At 38.8% G+C, this 19,441-nt stretch overlaps 1 protein-coding gene across 10 annotated transcripts in view; it reads right to left on the bottom strand.

Annotated features, from left to right (window-relative positions):
- SPIDR (scaffold protein involved in DNA repair) overlaps positions 1-19,441 on the bottom strand; it is a 462,021-nt gene that overhangs the window by 79,965 nt on the left and 362,615 nt on the right. The window contains exon 1 of one of the 10 annotated variants that reach the window (XM_036993690.2): positions 13,250-13,434. The exons of the other annotated variants lie outside the window; for them this stretch is intronic. The gene's annotated coding sequence lies outside the window, so the exon portion shown is untranslated. Of the gene's footprint in view, positions 1-13,249; positions 13,435-19,441 lie in introns of those variants that run through there. 10 annotated transcript variants of the gene reach the window in all.

The following is a 19,441-nucleotide window of genomic DNA, read 5'->3' as shown; positions in this document are numbered from 1 at the left end:
GTGGCAGCAGTGAGAGTGAACAGATTTTAGGAGATAATGCAATATTAAGGGTAGAGAGAACACTACTATTGATAAAAAAAATCTTAATTTACTAAGAAAACATAATTCTAAACCTTTATGCTCTTAGCCTCAAAGTATATAAAACATAGACTGATAAAACTTCAGAGAAGTGAATAAATCCCACATTAATGAGGGAGATTTCAACACACCTCTGCCAATTAAGTCAATCAGGGGAAAAAGATTCAGAAAACTTGCATACCTAACAAGTTTGATTTGTTAGATAGGCAGTTAGAAACTGTCCACAATTAGTGAAAGTGAATTCTCAAGTACACATGGGACATTTATAAGAAGTAACCATACACTTGGCCACAAGACAGGTCTGAACGAATTTCAAAGAATCAGTTATCATATAGGAAATGTTCTCTGTGTACAATATAATTAAATGAGAAACCAAGCAAAAAATATGTACTAAAAATCTTCCTACATTTGGGGATTCTACAATATCCTTTTTTGAGTCATAGGTCAAATAAGAAATCAATGAAAAAGAGACAGTACTTTTGAACTAGTTGATTATGATAAAAGTACCACATGTCAAAACTGGTGGATTACAGTGATACTTTGAGGAATTTATAGTCTTAAATATAATAACACATGATGACTTTTCATTTCCTATATACATATTTAGTTTTCTACTTACTTATCATGAATTCTGTACCAAACTTCTGTCAATCACTAAAATACTGCTTCAGGATGCTGACCCTTTCTCTGAAGGTGTTCTCCTAGGGCCCTTCACTCTACTCTGCTCTGCTCCAGTCTAGACTGGTTAGGTTCTGCCTATGGCAAGCAGTCATCCTGGGGTCTCCTGTCAGAAAATCTGGGGGATTCCCTTTGCTGCTCTAGTATGTTGGGTCTCCTATTTCCCATATCTCATGTCTTCCTTTCTTAATTGACTTCTTCAAATTAGTAGCTCACATCTAGCTTCCTGAAAACGGTGGAATGGAAGGTGAACTTTTTGAAGCCATTCATGAAATTGTCAATAACTTATCCTCAGACTTTATGAGCAGTTTGGGTTAGTACAGATATCTAGATTGAGAGTGATTTTCATGCTAAGTCCAATATTGCTTTTTCTTTGCCTTTTCTCTGGGTACTGTGGTCTGTTACAGCTTCCAGGGCATGGATGCTGTGGTGACAGACTTGGCACAGGTTTGTTTCCAAGCCCTGGTGAGTGGTATCCTGGGAGGGTCCTTCATGGTGGAATTGTGTCCACTTCTGAGTAATTTTATTGGTTCTTCCTCCCCTTCATTTTTTTCTCTTCCCTCATTCTGGTTATGGGACATCCTGGACTACCCTTTAATTTTTTTTAACTTTTCTCTCCTATTTTCCATTTCTTTCTGGGAGTTAACTTTTTTTGCCAATACTTCTAATTACATTTTCTCCTAATTTCTAGTTTTCACACTTTTAACTTCCAAGAGGTCTTGTTTAAGCTCTAAAACATGCTTTCTTCCTCCTTGACAGCATCCTCTTTCATGGTTGCAATATCTCTAACTCCATTTAAGAAGCTTTCTTTAGGCTTCAGTGATCTGTTGTCTTTTACCATTTAGAAAAGAGCTCTGACAAGCTTCTTGGACTCCCTGAATGAGCAGGTGGATGTTGTCAACCACGGACAGCATGTGGTCATTTGGCTGGGTTGTTTTATGGTTGTGTACCTCAGATGTCAGTTTCTTTACATCTTTCCTCCTGATGAGAAAATTCCTCAGAAAAACCTGTTTTAATCTTGGTATGCCACTAGACAACCACCTAACAAGGTGGAGAGGGGTAGGACATGATTACTTCCTAGACAGACTTCCAAGCAGTCATTTTTCTTATTTCAGTCTTTTTCTTCTGCTACTAGAGGTGGAAAATTACATATTCATATATATGTAAAAAAAGATCCTTAACCATTATCTCACATTATATACAGAAAATTAACTCCAAATGGATCATAGACCCAAACATAAAAACTGAAACTTTTAGAAGAAAAGACAGGAGAAATATTTGTAACCTTGGGGTAGGTAAATACTTCTCAATTATGGCACAAAAACATAAGTTATAAAAGAAAAAACTTGATTACTTTGACATTATCAAAATCAAAACTTCTGTTCTTCAAAACACACCATTAAGAAAATGAATGTGCAAACCACAACCTAGTAGGACATATTTGCTAAAGATATATCTGACAAAGGACTTGTACCCAGAATACCTAATGAACCTCCAGGACTCAATAAGATGACAAACAATCCAATCAATAAATGGGATAAAGATACAAATCATCACATATTGTATGATTCCCTTTCTATAAAATATCTACAATATTTAATCCACAGAGACACAACACACAATGGTGGTTATTAGGGGGTAGGTGGAGTGAGAAATAGGGTGTAACTGCTTCATATGTATGAATTTCCTTTTGGAATAATGAAAATGTTTTAGAACTAGATGGAAGTGGTAGTTGTACAACACTGAGAACGTGCTAAAGGCCATTGAATTGTTCACATTAATATGTTTTTGAATTATGTGAATCTCACTTCAAGGTAAAACAAAATGGACAAAATATATGAATAAATGCTTCATTAAAGAAGATACACATATAGCCAATAAATACATAAAAAGGCAGACAACACCATTGTCATCAGGGGAATGCAAGTTAAAACCACAGTGAGAGACCACTGCACACTCACGGGAAAGGGTGAAATGAAAAAGACTGACAGCATCGAGTTTTATTGAGGATAGGGAAAAACTGGAAGTATCATACATTTTAGGAGGGAATGTTATGTTACAGCCTCTTCTGAAAACACCCTTGCAGTTCCTTAAAAAGTTAAACACACACTTACCACATGGCTAGTCACTCCACTCTAGGTTTCTTCCCCCAAATAAATAAAATCATATGTCCATACAAAAACTTGTGGACAGACATTTATAGCAGCTTTATTAGATAACAGCCCCAAACTGGAAACATGACAAATGTTTGGAAATAGCTGAATGGATAATAAACAAACTGTGGTCTACCCTTACAATGGAGTACCATTCAGCAATGCAAAGGAACAAATTACTGACACCTGAATCCTGAAAACACTGTGCTGAGTGAAAAAAAAATGGAAAAGGAGTTTATATTTATATCAAATTATAGAAAAGGCAGAGTGAATTCACAGTGACAGCAAACAGAGCTATAGTTGCCTGAGCTAGAAGAGACTGACAGCATAGGACACAAAGAAACTTTTTGGGTGATGGAAATGGTCGTATCTTCACTGTGGTGGATATTACATGTGGATGTTTTGATCAAAACCCACTGAACTATATGCTTAGGTGGGTGCATTTTATTGCATGTGAATAAATTTTATTGCATGTAAATTATACCTTCAAAAAGCAACTTATACAAAGAAAGAGACAAACAACAAACAAACAAAGGCTATGAGACAGCTTGAAGAAAGTTCCCTTGGATAAACACAGGATAATTATGGAGAGAAGATGGGAAAACCTGCTGGCACCTTTGCACCACCTTTTGCTGGCAGGGTTTCAACTATGCTAAAACCAGCAAATACTGGAAATAATTAAACACTTAGAAATCCACTAGAAAAAGACTGTGCTTCACAATGAGGCATCTTCCTTGTCATTTTACATGTACTTTCAGGAAAAGTGTGATACAATGTAAGTGCATGTTTTCTTGTGCATCTTCAACAAATACTGAAAACCACTTACTTTTAGAGATAATTCTCAGAGTTGGAAATTGTGAACAAATCTGAGTATTTAAAAAAAGGAAACAAATTACTGCTGTTCAGTAAAATTAAAATCTTACCCTATCCTTGAAATCTCCATCATAAGGAAGCTTTATGCAACAGTAACCATATGTGAACTAACCACTACTTTCACCCTGAAAACATGAGGGTGGACATTTGCTCCCACATTTTCTATCTGAGCTGTTGCAAGCTCTCCATAAATCCTCCTTCCATGAATGAGAGGCTGAGTGAGTCTGTGTGGTGAACACATATAGAGCAAACTCACGTAATCCTAAATGCAGACAGTGTTCACAGAAATATTCACTGGAAGCTTACTGGGGCTTGTACTTTGTAGGATATACAAGAGAAGTAGATCACATAAAAATAATACAATTGGAAATCAAATAAAAGAGCAGCATTAACATATAACACTAATACAATGTATTATGAGTAATTAGAGCATTCTCATATATTATTCATTTAATCCTTCATATGAGGAAAGTAGGCCTTATTATTTCTGGTTGGTAGATGAGAAAAGTAAGGCTGAGACTATTTAAAGAACTAGCCAAGATAGTACGGAGGCAGCAGAATCAGGTCTTAAACCCAAGGCCCTTGATCCTGGTATCTTGGCACTATAACATCATGTTACAGTAATAATGATTTTTCCTACTGCTATGTCAATTACCTAAAAATATATATAAATTGTATATATAGACATAAAATGAGGTACTTATCCAGAAGAACCTTAACCCACTCTATAACCTTCAAAAGATGCTTTTAAACATTTGACAAGAAGTATACCAGAATATTAAGGTCAAAATGTAATTTATTCTAGATTATCCAAAAAATATATATAGGCTGTTAATGCAACATAATGAAGAAGCAATGCTTTTGAATCAAGTCATTTGAAAACAGTTTTATTAACTGTCCAATACAACTTAACACTTTATTCAAAATAAACAAAGACTGTATGACTTCAGTTCAGAGACCCAAGTGGGAAAGAATGAAGATCACTCTTTCATACTACTGTATTTACAACAGTAGCTGTGCGAAAGCAAGGATGAAGTGCATACTTTGTGCTCATTTTGTAATATTTTGTTTTAGTCCACAGACTATTCCATATCACAGTGTCTTGGAGGGAAGTGCTTTACTGTTTGTTCTTCCTCAAAGGCCTACTCACCCACTAGCGACCCTCAGCTGACTTGCTTCCCTGTTCCATGTCTAATTAGGAATATTGAGGCAGAACCTTGGGGACCAGGCTCCATTTCTGAAAGAGGAAACCCAGGCCTTCCCATCAGAGGGGAATCAGAGTGGCCCTTCACTGCTCCAGGCAATGAAGCTAATGCCTGCATGGCTACACTGATACACTCCACATTGTTCTATAAGCATTACGGTTTGCTAATATATACAAAAGTCAAGATGAATATAAAAATCTCCATGGATCTGCTTTATAAAATGAGAAAATTTATGACTGCTTGTGCTAAGAAGGTAGAGGTGGGGAATTGGCTAGTACCTTGGTCTTAAAAGTTTGCTCTGACATTTGCCTTTACCTCAAACAAGGAAGGGTGCTCTTTTGTTTATTCTTTTGCCAGAGATGAGTTATTACTCCTCTCCTTCCTCTTGCTTGTGCCCTGACACACACACTCTCCCACCTTGTTCTGTTCACAGCGGAGGCTCAGGAGCATGCTGGCTCAGGCCTGAGGTGCAGTCACTGTCCCACTGGTTGAACAAGTCTGCAACTGTGGCATTTAACAGGCAGCCAAGGAGAGCCAGCTTATCAACAGCACACACACAATTCCAACCACTTGTCGCTGCTTCCTGCTCAGTGAAATAGTGTCTCCTAAAATCAATGCCTGTGTGACAGGTCTGAGTAGACAAGGGCCCCATGATCAACTTGTTTTTCTTGAATCACCAAGAGATATTTCACATAAATTACTTCATACTCAAGGGAACCATGTCACTAACCCTGTGTGGGATCTTTAAAAAGTTCCATAACTGTATGAGCTTGATTTTACTCATCTTAACATGGGGTAAGAGAATGTAACTTAGAGCATTGTTATGAGCATTGAAACCATACAGAGCTTGGCACAGAGACTGGCATTAGATCAATTTTTCTCTTGCAGAGTATTTATTTAGGCCAATTTTTATGATGTATTTTCTTGTGGGGGTACTTTAGTATTTATAATATAGTTTTCTCCATATAGCTCTTGAAATCTTTTGTGAGGGCTTATGGTTCTGTTTGCTATTTTAAATTGTATTTTTGTTTGTTACTGGAGTATAGAAGTACTACTGACTTTTGCATATTGAACTTTTGTAATACATCAATCTTACTAAAATTTATTTTTATACTTTTTATGAAGTTTGATGGATTCATTTCACCCACTGATGACAGCTTTGCTTCTGCCTTCCCTATCCTTATGCTTTTCATTGATTTACCTTTTCAGACTGCCCTTTAACCTGCAGCGTAATGCTGAAGAGAAGTCAGTGACACTGGACATCCTTATCTTGTTCTAGATTTTGAAGGAAATATCCTCAATGTTTTACAATTAAGAATGATGTTTGCTATAGGTTTTTTTTTTTTTGGTAGATATCCTTCACCAGGTTAAGGATTCCTAATTTGTTGAGAACACTTTTTAATCATGGGTTGGTGATGGATTTTTATCAAATGCATTTTCTGTATTAATTGAACTGATTGTATGTTTTTATCTCATTTGCTAATGTGGTAAGTGACAATGATAATTTTTCAAGTGTTAAAGCAATTTTTAACTCCTGAGATAAAGCCAACATCTTATTTGTTATGCTTTGTTTAGGAGTTTTGTATCTATGTCCATGAGGGATGCTGACCTTTATTTCTTGTATCAGATGTGGAATCAAGATTATTTATATTAGCTTCATATAATGAATTGATAGCAATTCCTTTTTATTCTTTGAAAATTTTGTATAAAATTTGAGTGGTTTGTTTTTTGACAGAATTTGCAATAATTTGTAAGTAATAAAATTATTTGTTTCTAGTGAATTTTTTTCCCCTGGGAAGATTTTTAACTATCAACTCAATTTCCTTAATGATGATTGGAATAGTTGGGCTTTCTAATTTTTTCTTGAGACATTTTGGTAAGTTATATTTTTCTAGAGATTTGTCCATTTTGTCTATATGTTTTCAAAATTATTAGCATAAGTATGAAACAATATCTTCTTGCTATGTTTCTAAGCCCTGATGGAACTGATGACCCATCGTTCCTTTTTACTATTATTTCTTTGTATCTTCACCTTTCCTTTATTAATTTTACTATGGAATTATTACTAATGATTTCAAAGAATCAACTTTTGGCTTCATTTAGTTTCTTCTTTTTATGTCATTGATTTCTTTATGTATATAATCTTCTTCCTCCCTTTTCTCTGTATTATTTAACTATTTATTATGCAAGAGGCTTAGCTCATTAGTTTTGAGCCTTCCTTCTAAAACGAACTGCTTAAAGTATAAAATTTCTTCTGAGTATCAAATTGATCACATCATATAAATTTTGATATTTAGTATTTTTATTATTTTTAGTTCCAGGTATTTAAAAATCTCCATTATTGTTTCTTTTTTGATCCATGAGTTATTTTCAAGTATTTAAACTTTTTTTCTAAGACTTAAAATACATATACTTATGTTAACTCTAATTACACTAAGGTGAGATAATCTGCTTTCTAATAATAATTTCTTTTAAATTTGCAAAGACTTGCTTAATGGCCTAGCACATAATAAATTTTTATGAAAGTTTCAAATGAGAAGAATGCATAAGCTATAGTTGCGTAAGATAAAACAATTAATGTTGAATCCTACTGATTTATCCTCAGGATTTAAAGGCCAAATGAAAGTATGGTGTAAGTTATTTGGTTCTTTCAGAATTTTGAATATTGTCTCACTGGCTTCTGGCCTTCCATTGTTCCTAATGAGAAGTCAGCCATTATCTAACTGAGGTTACATGAGCCATTTTTTGCTTGCTGCTTTCAAGATTTTCTCCTTATCTTTAGTTTTTTAACATTTTGATTAAGATGTGTCTGGATATGGATCTCTTTAAATTTATCTTACTTGAAGTTCATGGAGCTTTTTGGATGTGTAAAATTTTCCAATCAAATTTGAGATGTTTTCAGCCATTATTTCTTCAAATATTTTTTCTGCACCTTCCCCTCATTCCACTGCCTCTCTGGGACTCCCATTAAATGTACGTTGGTGCACTTAATGCTGTCGCACATTTCTATGAGGTTCTGTTTCATTTTCTTCATTTTTTCCTCTTTTAGGATATTTATTTGCCATTTGGGAGGTTTGCATAATTGTAAGGAGATTTGTTATGGTACGTACTAATTCTTCATAAAGACTGAATTATTCTTCATAAGTACTTTTTAACCTCTAAAATACTCTGCAGTCACAAATTTGAGATTCAGTATTAACATCCTATTGAAATTATAATACTCTTTTTGGGAATAACTTAAAACCTTCAGATGTCTTAAAAATATGTAACACCTCACAAATTTGCAGTATCATCATGTCATCCTCACGCAGGGGCTATACTAACCCCTGTATCATTCCATTTAGGGTAAGTGTTACAAGAGTGAGCACTCTTCATTTATTCTCTCTCTCTCCTTCAGAATGTATATGCTCTATTACTCTAGATTCAAGTTCACTAATTCTCTCTTCTGCCAGCTAGAATCTACTGTTGAGCCTTATCTAGTGCCTTTTTCATTTTGGTTATTATACTTTCCAACTCCGGAATTTCCAGTTGGTTCTTTTATAGAGTTTGTATCTTTTTATTGATATTCTCCATTTGATTAGACACTTTTTAACTCTTACCATTTAATTCTCTTTAAATAATACCACCCTTTAGTTCTTTAGTCATGGTTTCCTTTAGTTCTTTGAATATATTTATAATGAAAGTTTTGAAATTTTTGTCTGCTAGGTCCAACCTCTGGGCCCCTTCAAAAGCAGTTTCTATTGCTTCTTTTTCCCCTGCGTATGGATCACACTTCCCTATTTCTTTGTATATCTTGTAATTTTTTCTTAACTGGGCATTTTTAATAATATATTATGGCAACTCAGGATACTGATTCCTCCACCATGCCAGGGGTTGATGTTGTAATTTGCATGGTAGTCTATTCTCTGTTTAGTGACTTGTTTGAATGACTTCCCTGAAGACTGCAGTCTCTGATGATCCTGCTAAGATTTTTTTGTTTTGTTTTCATCTTTTCATATGGCTACATAGGAGTTGCCCTTGGGTCACCATAAGCCACTTGGTGAAAGAATGTGCTTAAGCCACCTTAGTCAGTAAGATTTTCACTCTCTACCACTGGATGTGTGTCTTGGGGGCTGCTATCACAGTTCAAGGAGTATATGTTTTTCCATCATCCCTCTCCTTCAGCCAGGGCTTCTATTTCCCCTTTTTAATCACTCCTGAGGGTGTGGCCTTGGGCATACCAGAGGGCCAGGGATATGTGTGATTTTTATTTTAAAGCCTGGCTTCCTAGAGATGCCCCTGGTTCACAGCAGCTTATCTTTCATCTGTGGTGCTGAGGCCTGCAATGCCAGTAAGGTTTGTACCCCAAATCTTCCCTGTGGGCTGCTCTGGAGTGGGTGTAGCCTAGTACACCCTTCCTGACTTCGAAGTTTGTGATTCCAGGAGGGCTCCTATTGGCTGCCCCTTTTTCCTGATTCTGTTAAGCTTCTGATTGCTCTGCAATTTGCTTGTTCATATAGCATCATGAAGCTACAAGCACTCTTTGAGTTGCTTTTCTATTAGTTGCAACAACACCCTTAGGTATGGAATTCTCCTACTCTATTTCCAAATAAAGTCAGCCACCTCAGGCAGTGCTATAGAGCTCTCCTTCCTTGTAATCTGTCTCCTTCTGGGAAGAAACCCTGTGTCCTTTCACAGGACTGGGGGTGAGGACATAGGACAGTGACACCCCCGAGTGACACCACTGTTCCAGGGTGCTGGGGGTGGTGGTAGCACTGGTTTTCTGGGCTTGCCTCTTGGGCTGGTGGCTCTATCCTATAGGCAAGCTGGGGTAGACCAATTGGGCCAGTATGCCTGACCCACCAAACCTGAGGTAGAGCTTCTGCAACATGGGCTAAGAGATAAGAGACACTGGTAGAAGGACCTCCCAGAGTGAAATTTTACTGCAGACTGGAGCTGAGAAGAGGGGTATCATCTTGACTGCACTCCCTGGTAGAACCCAGGGTCATCTCTCAAGGACTCATTCGGTTGGTGGGGGACGAGGTCAGGGCTCAAGGGCCACGGACTCACTGTTTTTACTGAGATTTAGTAGATTTTCTTGGTTTCACTGGTGGAATGTTTCCATTTGCTGTATGCCCTTAGGACAATTTCTAGAGGCTTAAATTTGTTTTTTCTTAAACAGTTTTCTCCAGTTAAAATGTTTGTTAGGGAGAGAATTTACTGTATTCTCACTCTGCAGTTCCAGAAGTCAGTCTTCTGTTTGTTTCTTCAATTTGCTTCCATTAGGAATAAAGATCCTTTGGATATGTAGCATGTGTCAGCCATTATTTATAAGTTTTGAAAATATTTGGAAACTATCCATTCTGAATTTGTAGACTTAAGCGTGGGTTGTTCTTTTTCCTAAAAGACATCTTGATTTGCTAGAACACAGTAAATGAGCCAAGTACAAAAGCTACGTACAAGTCAGACCAAAAGAAATGAGGTAGATGCAGTACGATGCAGAGGGCCGCAGAGCCCTGATGTAAGGGCCACAGGACTCCTAATAACGCTGGCACTTAGGGGGTTTCTCAATGTGCTGTAAAACAAGCCCTGGCCTTTTAGGGGTGCCTCATAAATCTATGATCCATCTACTTATTGCTAAATACAGCAGGACTGCTGCTGGCCCAGGCCCTCTGTGAGGTGCTAGGTATGTGGTAATGTTAAACAGGTCCTGCTCTGTGTCTCCTTAGGGAAAGAACTAACACACAGATAAGTATACAGTCACAAATTATGGGAGTGCTAAGAGGGAAATCAGCAGCAGGCCCTAAGAGACAACCCTGGGGTGGGACTGGCTGGGCAGGGCGGTCAGGGAAGGTTTCTTAAGAGGTGATCTCTAAGCTGAGTGCCGAAGAAGAATCCAGTCATGCAAAAGACTGAGTGAAGAGCATTTACAACAGAGAACACAGCATATACAAAACCCTGTGATAGGAAAGAGCTTTTCCACGTTGAGAAATTGAAAGGCAGCTAGAAAATGGAAACAAGAAAGAGAAAAAGTGGTAATAAGGAGAAAGGCTAATATTTGTGGATTTCAACACATTATAATTTTAAAATTATAGATATATTTATGAAAAAGTTACAAATTTGATAAGCATTCGTAAAGATGGGAAAAAATGCGGATGGGGAGGGAATGGACTGGGTGGGAAGGACAGACGTATTACCTGGTGGAGTGAGCCCAGTGGTTGGGTGTAGCTGGTGCCCTGGGATGCCTAACAGGGCAGGGGGCTGGACAATGGCCAAGTGGGGATGGGACGTGTGCAGACTGACCCCTTGGGGCCCAGGGGTGGTAAGCAACTGGCATGTGTGCCAGCCATCACACCTACCTTCTGTTGTGAATAGGTCAACAGTGGGGGTGACACTAAGAAGTGTTAGATAAATGTTTTGTTTCCGAAATAGAACTCTTGGGACATGGTGGAGGACGGTTTGAACAGAGAACTTTTAGGGAGTCTCTTTAGGTCTGGATGAATTCATTGCCCTAACCAATAACAAATATCTCACAGGAAATAGTGAAGCTGCAAAGCGATGTTCACAGGTGTGATGTGTTTCCTTTGATTTATACAGTTTAAAGTTTAAAAACTGCTAACAAATATTAAAAATTGTGAGATTTTACTGAAATTCAAGTTTCCTGTTGTCTTGAAAAACCTGCAGCTTGGGCAGCACTGGGTCAATGTCTGTGGCTGAGGCCCAGTTTGTAAGCTTCTCCCTGGCCACACACACTGCATGCTGCTGACCTGTGTCATTGGCATGTGAGCATGAACTAGAGAGTCCCTGCAAGGAACACAGAGAACACAGTCCTGGGTGGGGGTGGCAGAGGGAGCATTCTACACTGGCCTGAGGCTTCTCAGGAGCTAAGTGGCAATGGAGAGCAAAGGCAGTCTTGGGGACAGGCATCCCAGACATGGGTCTCACTCAAAGAAACAGAAGCTGTGGGCTCCAAAGGCTGGTCAAGTGACTGAAGCCAGGAACAGGCCAGGCCTGAGCTGAGGAGCACAGGCCATGGAGTCCAAACTGCTTAGTGGAGGACATGCCTGAAAGTGGGGGTGGAGAAGCCCTAGTATGCAGAGGCTGGGGTCTCAGCTGTGTTCTGCTGCTGACAGCCATGGCAGCTCTCTGACTGATACTCCTCCCTTGCTAGACAGAGGGTTACTCTCTAGAGGCCTTTTCAGTTATTTCAGTCTAAGAAAAAATAGATCATTGTATATCTATATGGGAGGTTGTAGCTCAGGTGCCAGCACATGGGTCCCTCAGCAGACACTGTAATAACACATGGCCATGCTCAGCAGGACAACCAGTGACACAGCACCACTCTTTAAAAGCTCTTAAATACTGTCAGCTTCACTACTGGTCAGGCCACATGGAGATTCGGAGACCTGATGATATGAGTCATGTGGCGGATCGGTGTTCAGGAAATGGAGCTCCACTGTGGGGAGCAAGCTGAGTACCTCCTTTTGCTCTCCTGCCTCACAACGCCCACCAGACGAGGCGGACATGCACACTAGTAATACCAAACTGTGCACTGCCAGGGCCAGGCAAGCCAGAGCTCAGCCTGCAAGCGGTGTTCCACATGCCCTACAGCACCGAGCATGGGTGGTGGATACCCTATGTCTCCTGTGAGCAGGAGACTGCAATTGTTAGAACAGATTGACTTAGATAAATGCTAGAACAGGAAAGAAAAGATGTTTCCCGGGGAGAAAGGAGGATGTTAGTGTTAGAATGAGAGCCACAGAACTGCATTCATTCCAGAGACAGTTTGCTACACAAAATTCTTGGAACGTCTAGCAAGCAAATGCCACTTGCTTAAGATCAATGATCCACCCACACGTAACACAGACCCTCACCCAAATGAAATCCCTCCTGCCAGTTCATGATTTTAAGCGCCAGTGCAGGGCAGCGACAGCCAGGAGATGAAGGACACTGCCTTGTGCCCCGCTGCTGTGGATTGGGCCCTGGGTCCTGGCCAGCTTTCACGGCTACAATCCAATCACTTCAATTTGCTTCATATCCCACTATGCGCCTACATTGAATCTGTGCTCAAAATCTGTTTCCTTCACCCATTAGGCAAATTCACTTTGTTACAAATGCAGTTAATCGACAAGAATATAATCTTCTCTCATGTGCCAGTCTCCTAGCCCTTACACAGACGTGCACCTTTATAAAAGGGGTGACCTCCTTGTACAGAGGGGCTTAGAGAAAGGTGCTGGGTGGCAGCATAAGGGAGCACCGCCCCACTCAGAAATGACTACTTACATGTGAAACCAACTTGTGACTGGCACTGTGATGCTGCCTCATTATCCTGCCGGGCTTCTGTTTGTAAGGTAAAGCTCCACTCTGGGTAAAGCAATACATCATCATTAAAATACCCAGTGTCTTCAGCTTGCCCCTATCCCAGCCAGGCATGCCCTCCCTCCCCAGCTGGGGAAATATAACAGCAGTCAAAAAGTAGTTCCAGGGCACAGTGTCGTGGCAGAACCCTCTCTATTTCACGCATCAGGAGCTGTTCGGGAGGACTTTGATTCTACGCACTTCTGAGCCATGAGGGTGAGGCCTGAACCATGTTGGAAGAACCGACTAAAATTGGTGCCAAATGAAACTACATTCCGCAGCACTTTCCCAACAACGTAAAGTAATACAGATAAGAGGTTCCTTGTTCAATCAGTCATATCATGTTAGAAGTATAAAAGTCCACTATGGAGTTAATATTTATCTTTAAGAATGTTTTTTTCCTCTTCTTAACAGCTTATCATCACACCATGGTATTTAAAGAATACTTAAAGAATTCTAAAAATATATGTATTATCAGTCTGTAAAGGAACAGAACAAAGCAAAAGGAATAATGAAAATGAAACTGTTGGTTTGTAGTTTTACTGGTACTATAATTTCTCTTGAAATTTTAGACACCCTTCCCCAACTTTTCAAAAATGAATTCATTTTTCCTTTCTTTTCATTCACTGACTCAATTTCACAGACACACGAGTGAAGAAAAGAGAAACAGTAGATGTGTACATGAGTCTGTGTACACGTGTACTGGGGGAGAAAGAGATTAAGTGAGCATGTGGGATGTTTACACGAGTTATGGGAGCAGTTCTTAGCAGTCCACCAAGAATTCCCAGAATCAGAGTCAGTCCTGGCTGTTTTATTCTAGGTCACTGTCAACTAGAGCAGCCTCTGAATATCAACAAGGATCTTTCTCTCCTTGTTCTAATCTCTTACTAAGCCTCAATTTAAGGAAGAAACAGAAGAAATTAGAGGATGAAATGAGAAAACAAAGCGGGAGAGAGAAAAAGGGAAAGGAAGAATGGGGGGAAGGAAAAGAACCTGAACAGGGCCAGGAGGGGGCGTGGGGAGTGGGGGGGCCCCCCCAGCTCCACCAACCCCGTGGCAGGCAGACGGGAAACCAGACACACACAGGACATTGTGTTCTCCTCCCGAAAAACAACCAGACTGCACTTCTAAAGTAAACAGTTAATCCTGCTGTTTATCTTTTTAACATGAGATGTTAACAGGATGATTTCTACTTCACAGAAATATGGTTTTTATTCATTAAAAAATTCATATTTTCTCTTTGCTAAAAGTGTGACATGTAGACTTCTTAATATCAGTTAATAGGAAGGAATAACAATTGTTCTTCATTAAAAGTGACTTAACAAAAGGATGCCAAGAAAGCCTGAGAAAGGTCTTTTCTACTCATACATCCTCCTTATTTTGAGAAATAGTGCACTGATGAAGTTAACCCAAAACAAAGAAAACAAAAATCATCTATCACAAGCCTGGTCCATCATGAACTTTGATTCTGGTCATTGCTCATGAATATGAGACTGTGAGTGGGGCAGCACAAAGTTAGGAAGAGTGCATTGTGTATGTTTATAGAAGTTTGCCCATAGAACACTCTTTCAAAGATATGGTTATTCTTACCCATTTCTATTAACTGAAATTTCTATTAGACAACTGTGGATTCATATGCAGGTGTAATATATACCTCAGAGAGATCCTATGTTCATTATTTGCCCTAACCCTCAAGAGTGTCCTATATATTAACAAACGAAAGTGCAACATTACAACCAGGATACTAACACTGATTCTCCACAAATCTTAATCAGTTTCACCAACTTTACATGTGTGTGTGCATATAGTGCTGCACAGTCTTAACACCTTCTAGGATCCCCAACCACCAGCATAGCCAAAGCTGATGCTGACCTTTTATACCACATTCCACCACCTTCCTACCCTCATCCCAAATATCTAGAAACTACTAAATCTGTCCTTCATTTCTAAAATTTTGCTGCTTTAAAATGTTATAAAAATGGCATCATCCAGTATATAATTTTGGGGAGAGGATGGTTTCTGTTACCACAGTTCCCTGGTTATTAATCAAGCTGTTATGCCTTTCATTTTTATTTTTTAAATTATTGTTCTTATTTATTTTTAATTGTATTATTATTATTATTATTATTATTACTATTGGTATCATTAATCTACAATTACATGAAGAACATTATGTTTACTAGACTACCCCCATCACCAAGTCCCCCCCACAAACCCCATTACAGTCACTGTCCATCAGCGTATAAGATGCTGTAAAATCACTACTTGTCTTCTGGGTCTTGCACAGCCATCCCGGTTGCTCCACCACCCACATTATACATGCTAATCGTAAGGCCCCCTTTCTTTTTCCCCACCCTTTTCCCTACCTTCCCACCCATCATCCCCAGCCCCTTTCCATTTGGTAACTGTTAGTCCATTGTTGGGTTCTGTGATTCTACTGCTGTTCTGTTCCTTCAGTTTTTCTTTGTTCTTATACTCCACATATGAGTGAAATCATTTGGTACTTGTCTTTCTGTGCCTGCCTTATTTCACTGAGCATAATACCCTCTAGCTCCATCCATGTTGTTGCAAATGGTGGGATTTGTTTTCTTCTTATGGCTGAATAATATTCCACTGTGTATATGTACCACATCTTCTTTATCCATTCATCTACTGATAGACACTTAGGTTGCTTCCATTTCTTGGCTATAGTAAATAGTGCTGCAATAAACATAGGGGTGCATCTGTCTTTTTCAAACTGGGCTAATGTATTCTTAGGGTAAGTACCTAGAAGTGGAATTCCTGGGTCAAATGGTATTTCTATTTTGAGCTTTTAGAGTAACCTCCATACTGCTTTCCACAATGGTTGAACTAATCTGCATTCCCACCAGCAGTGTAAGAGGGTTCCTCTTTCTCCGCAACCTTGCCAACATTTGTTGTTGTTTGTCTTTTGGATGGTGGCAATCCTTACTGGTGTGAGGTGATATCTCATAATGGTTTTAATTTGCATTTCTCTGATGACTAGTGATGTGGAGCATCTTCTCATGTGTCTGCTGGCCATCTGAATTTCTTCTTTGGAGAACTATCTGCTCAGCTCCTCTGCCCATTTTTTAATTGGATTGTTCACTTTTTGTTTGTTGAGGTGCACGAGCTCTTTATATATTTTGGATGTCAACCCTTTATCAGATCTGTCATTTATGAATATATCCTCCCATACTGTAGGATGACTTTTGTTCTATTGATGGTGTCCTTTGCTGTACAGAAGCTTTTCAGCTTGATATAGTCCCACTTGTTCATTTTTGCTTTTGTTTCCCTTGCCCGGGGAGATATGTTCATCAAGAAGTCGCTCATTTTTTTTTCCCTATTTCTTTTGCCTAGGTTTTTTTCTAAGAGTTTTATGGTTTCATGACTTACATTCAGGTCTTTGATCCATTTCGAATTTACTTTTGTGTATGGTGTTAGACAGTGATCCAGTTTCATTCTCTTACATGTAGCTGTCCAGTTTTGTCATCACCAACTGTTGAAGAGACAGTCATTTTCCCATTGTATGTCCATGGCTCCTTTATTGTATAATAATTGACCATATATGTTTGGGTTAATGTCTGGAGTCTCTACTCTGTTCCCCTGGCCTGTGGCTCTGTTCTTGTGCCAGTACCAAATTGTCTTGATTACGGTGGCTTTGTAGTAGAGCTTGAAGTTGGGAAGTGAGATTTCCCCCACTTTATTCTTCCTTCCAAGGGTTGCTTTGGCTATTTGGGGTCTTTGGTGTTTCCATATGAATTTTTGAACTATTTGTTTCAGTTCATTGAAGAATGCTGTTGGTAATTTGATAGGGATTGCATTAAATCTGTAGATTGTTTTGGGCAGGATGGCCATTTTGACGATACTAATTCTTCCTAGCCAAAAGCATGGGATGAGTTTCCATTTGCTAGTGTCCTCTTTAATTTCTCTTAAGAGTGTCTTATAGTTTTCAGGGTATAGGTCTTTTACTTCCTTGGTTAGGTTTATTCCTAGTTATTTTATTCTTTTTGATGCAGTTGTGAATGGAATTGTTTTCCTGATTTCTCTATTAGTTCATTGTTAGTGTATAGGAAAGTCACAGATTTCTGTGTATTAATTTTGTATCCTGCAACTTTGCTGTATTCTGATATTAGTTCTAATAGTTCTGGAGTGGAGTCTTCAGGGTTTTTTATGCACAATATCATGTCATCTGCAAACAGGGACAGTTTAACTTCTTCTTTACCAATCTGGACTCCTTGTATTTCTTTGTTTTGTCTAATTGCCATAGCTAGGAGCTCCAGTACTATGTTGAATAACAGTGGGGAGAGTGGGCATGCCTGTCTTGTTCCCTATGTTAAAGGAAAAGCTTTCAGCTTCTCTCTGTTTAGTATGATGTTGGCTATGGGTTTATCATACATGGCCTTTACTATGTTGATATACTTGCCCTCTATACCCATTTTCTTGAATGGTTTTTTTTGCTATCATTAATCTACAATGAAATGAAGAACACTATGTTTTCCAGGCTCCCCCCCTCCCCAAGTCCCCCCCACACACCCCACTACAGTCACTGTCCATCAGCATAGCAAGATGCTGTATAATCACCACCTGTCTTCTCTGTGTTGTACAGCCCTCGCTGTACCCCCCCACAACACTATACATGCTGATCATAATGCCCCATTTCGAATTTACTTTTGTGTATGGGGTTAGACAGTGATCCAGTTTCATTCTTACATGTAGCTGTCCAATTTCTCCAGCACCATCTCTTGAAGAGAGTGTCATTTCCCTATTGTATGTCTGTGGCTCCTTTATCAAATATTAATTGACCATATATGTTTGGGTTAATGTTTGGAGTCTCTCTTTTGGAGTGAGTGGTGTCTTGAAGTCTCCTAAAATGAATGCATTGCATTCTATTTCCTCCTTTAATTCTGTGTGTATTTGTTTCACATACGGTGGTGCTCCTGTATTGAGTGCATATATATTTATAATGCTTATATCCTCTTGTTGGACTGACCCCTTTATCTATGTAATGTCCTTCTTTATCTCTTGTTACTTTCTTTGTTTTGAAGTCTATTTTATCTAATACTAGTACTGTAACACCTGCTTTTTTCTCCCTGCTGTTTGCATGAACTATGTTTTTCCATCCCTTGACTTTTAGTCTGTGTATGTCTTTGGGTTTGAGGTGAGTCTCTTGTAAGCAGCATATAGATAGGCCTTGCTTTTTTATCCAATCTATTACTCTGTGTCTTTTGATGGGTGCATTCAGTCCATTTACATTTAGGGTGATTATTGAAATATATGTACTTATTGCCATTGCAGGCTTTAGATTCGTGGTTACCAAAGGTTCACGGTTAATTTCCTTACTATCTAAGAGTCTAACTTAACTCATTTAATATGCTGTTGCCAATACAATCTAAAGGTTCTTTTTTTTCTCCTCCTTTTTCTTTCTCCTCCATTTTTTATATATTAGGTATCATATTCTGTATTCTTTGTCTATCCCTTGATTGACTTTGGGGATAATTATTTTAATTTTGCATTTGCTTAGTTATTAGCTGTTGTACTTTCTTTACTGTGGTTTTATTTCCTCTGGTGACAGTTATTAAACCTTAGGAACACTTCCATCTATAGCAGTCCCTCCAAAATAGACTGTAGAGATGGTTTGTGGGAGGTAAATTCTCTCAGCTTTTGCTTATCTGGAAACTGTTTAATCCCTCCTTCAAATTTAAATGATAATCTTGCTGGATAAAGTAATCTTGGTTCCAGTCCCTTCTACTTCATCACATTAAGTACATATGCCACTCCCTTCTGGCCTGTAAGGTTTGTGCTGAGAAGTCTAATGTTAGCCTGATGGGCTTTCCTTTGTATGTGATCTTATTTCTGTCTCTGGCTGCTTTTAACAGTCTGTCCTTATCCTTGATCTTTGCCAATTTTATTATTACATGTCTTGGTGTTGTCTTCCTTGGGTCCCTGTGTTGGGAGATTTGTGCACCTCCATGGCCTGAGAGACTATCTCCTTCCCCAGATTGGGGATGTTTTCAGCAACTACCTCCTCCAAGACACTTTCTATCCCTTTCTCTCTCTCTTCTTCTTCTGGTATCCCTATAATGTGAATACTGTTCCGTTTGGATTGGTTACACAGTT

This window comes from Manis javanica, chromosome 2 (genome assembly GCF_040802235.1).
Source record: "Manis javanica isolate MJ-LG chromosome 2, MJ_LKY, whole genome shotgun sequence".
Lineage (NCBI taxonomy): Eukaryota > Metazoa > Chordata > Mammalia > Pholidota > Manidae > Manis > Manis javanica.
The sequence above is the reverse complement of the archived record's forward strand: the minus strand, read 5'-3'. Positions and strand labels throughout refer to the sequence as shown.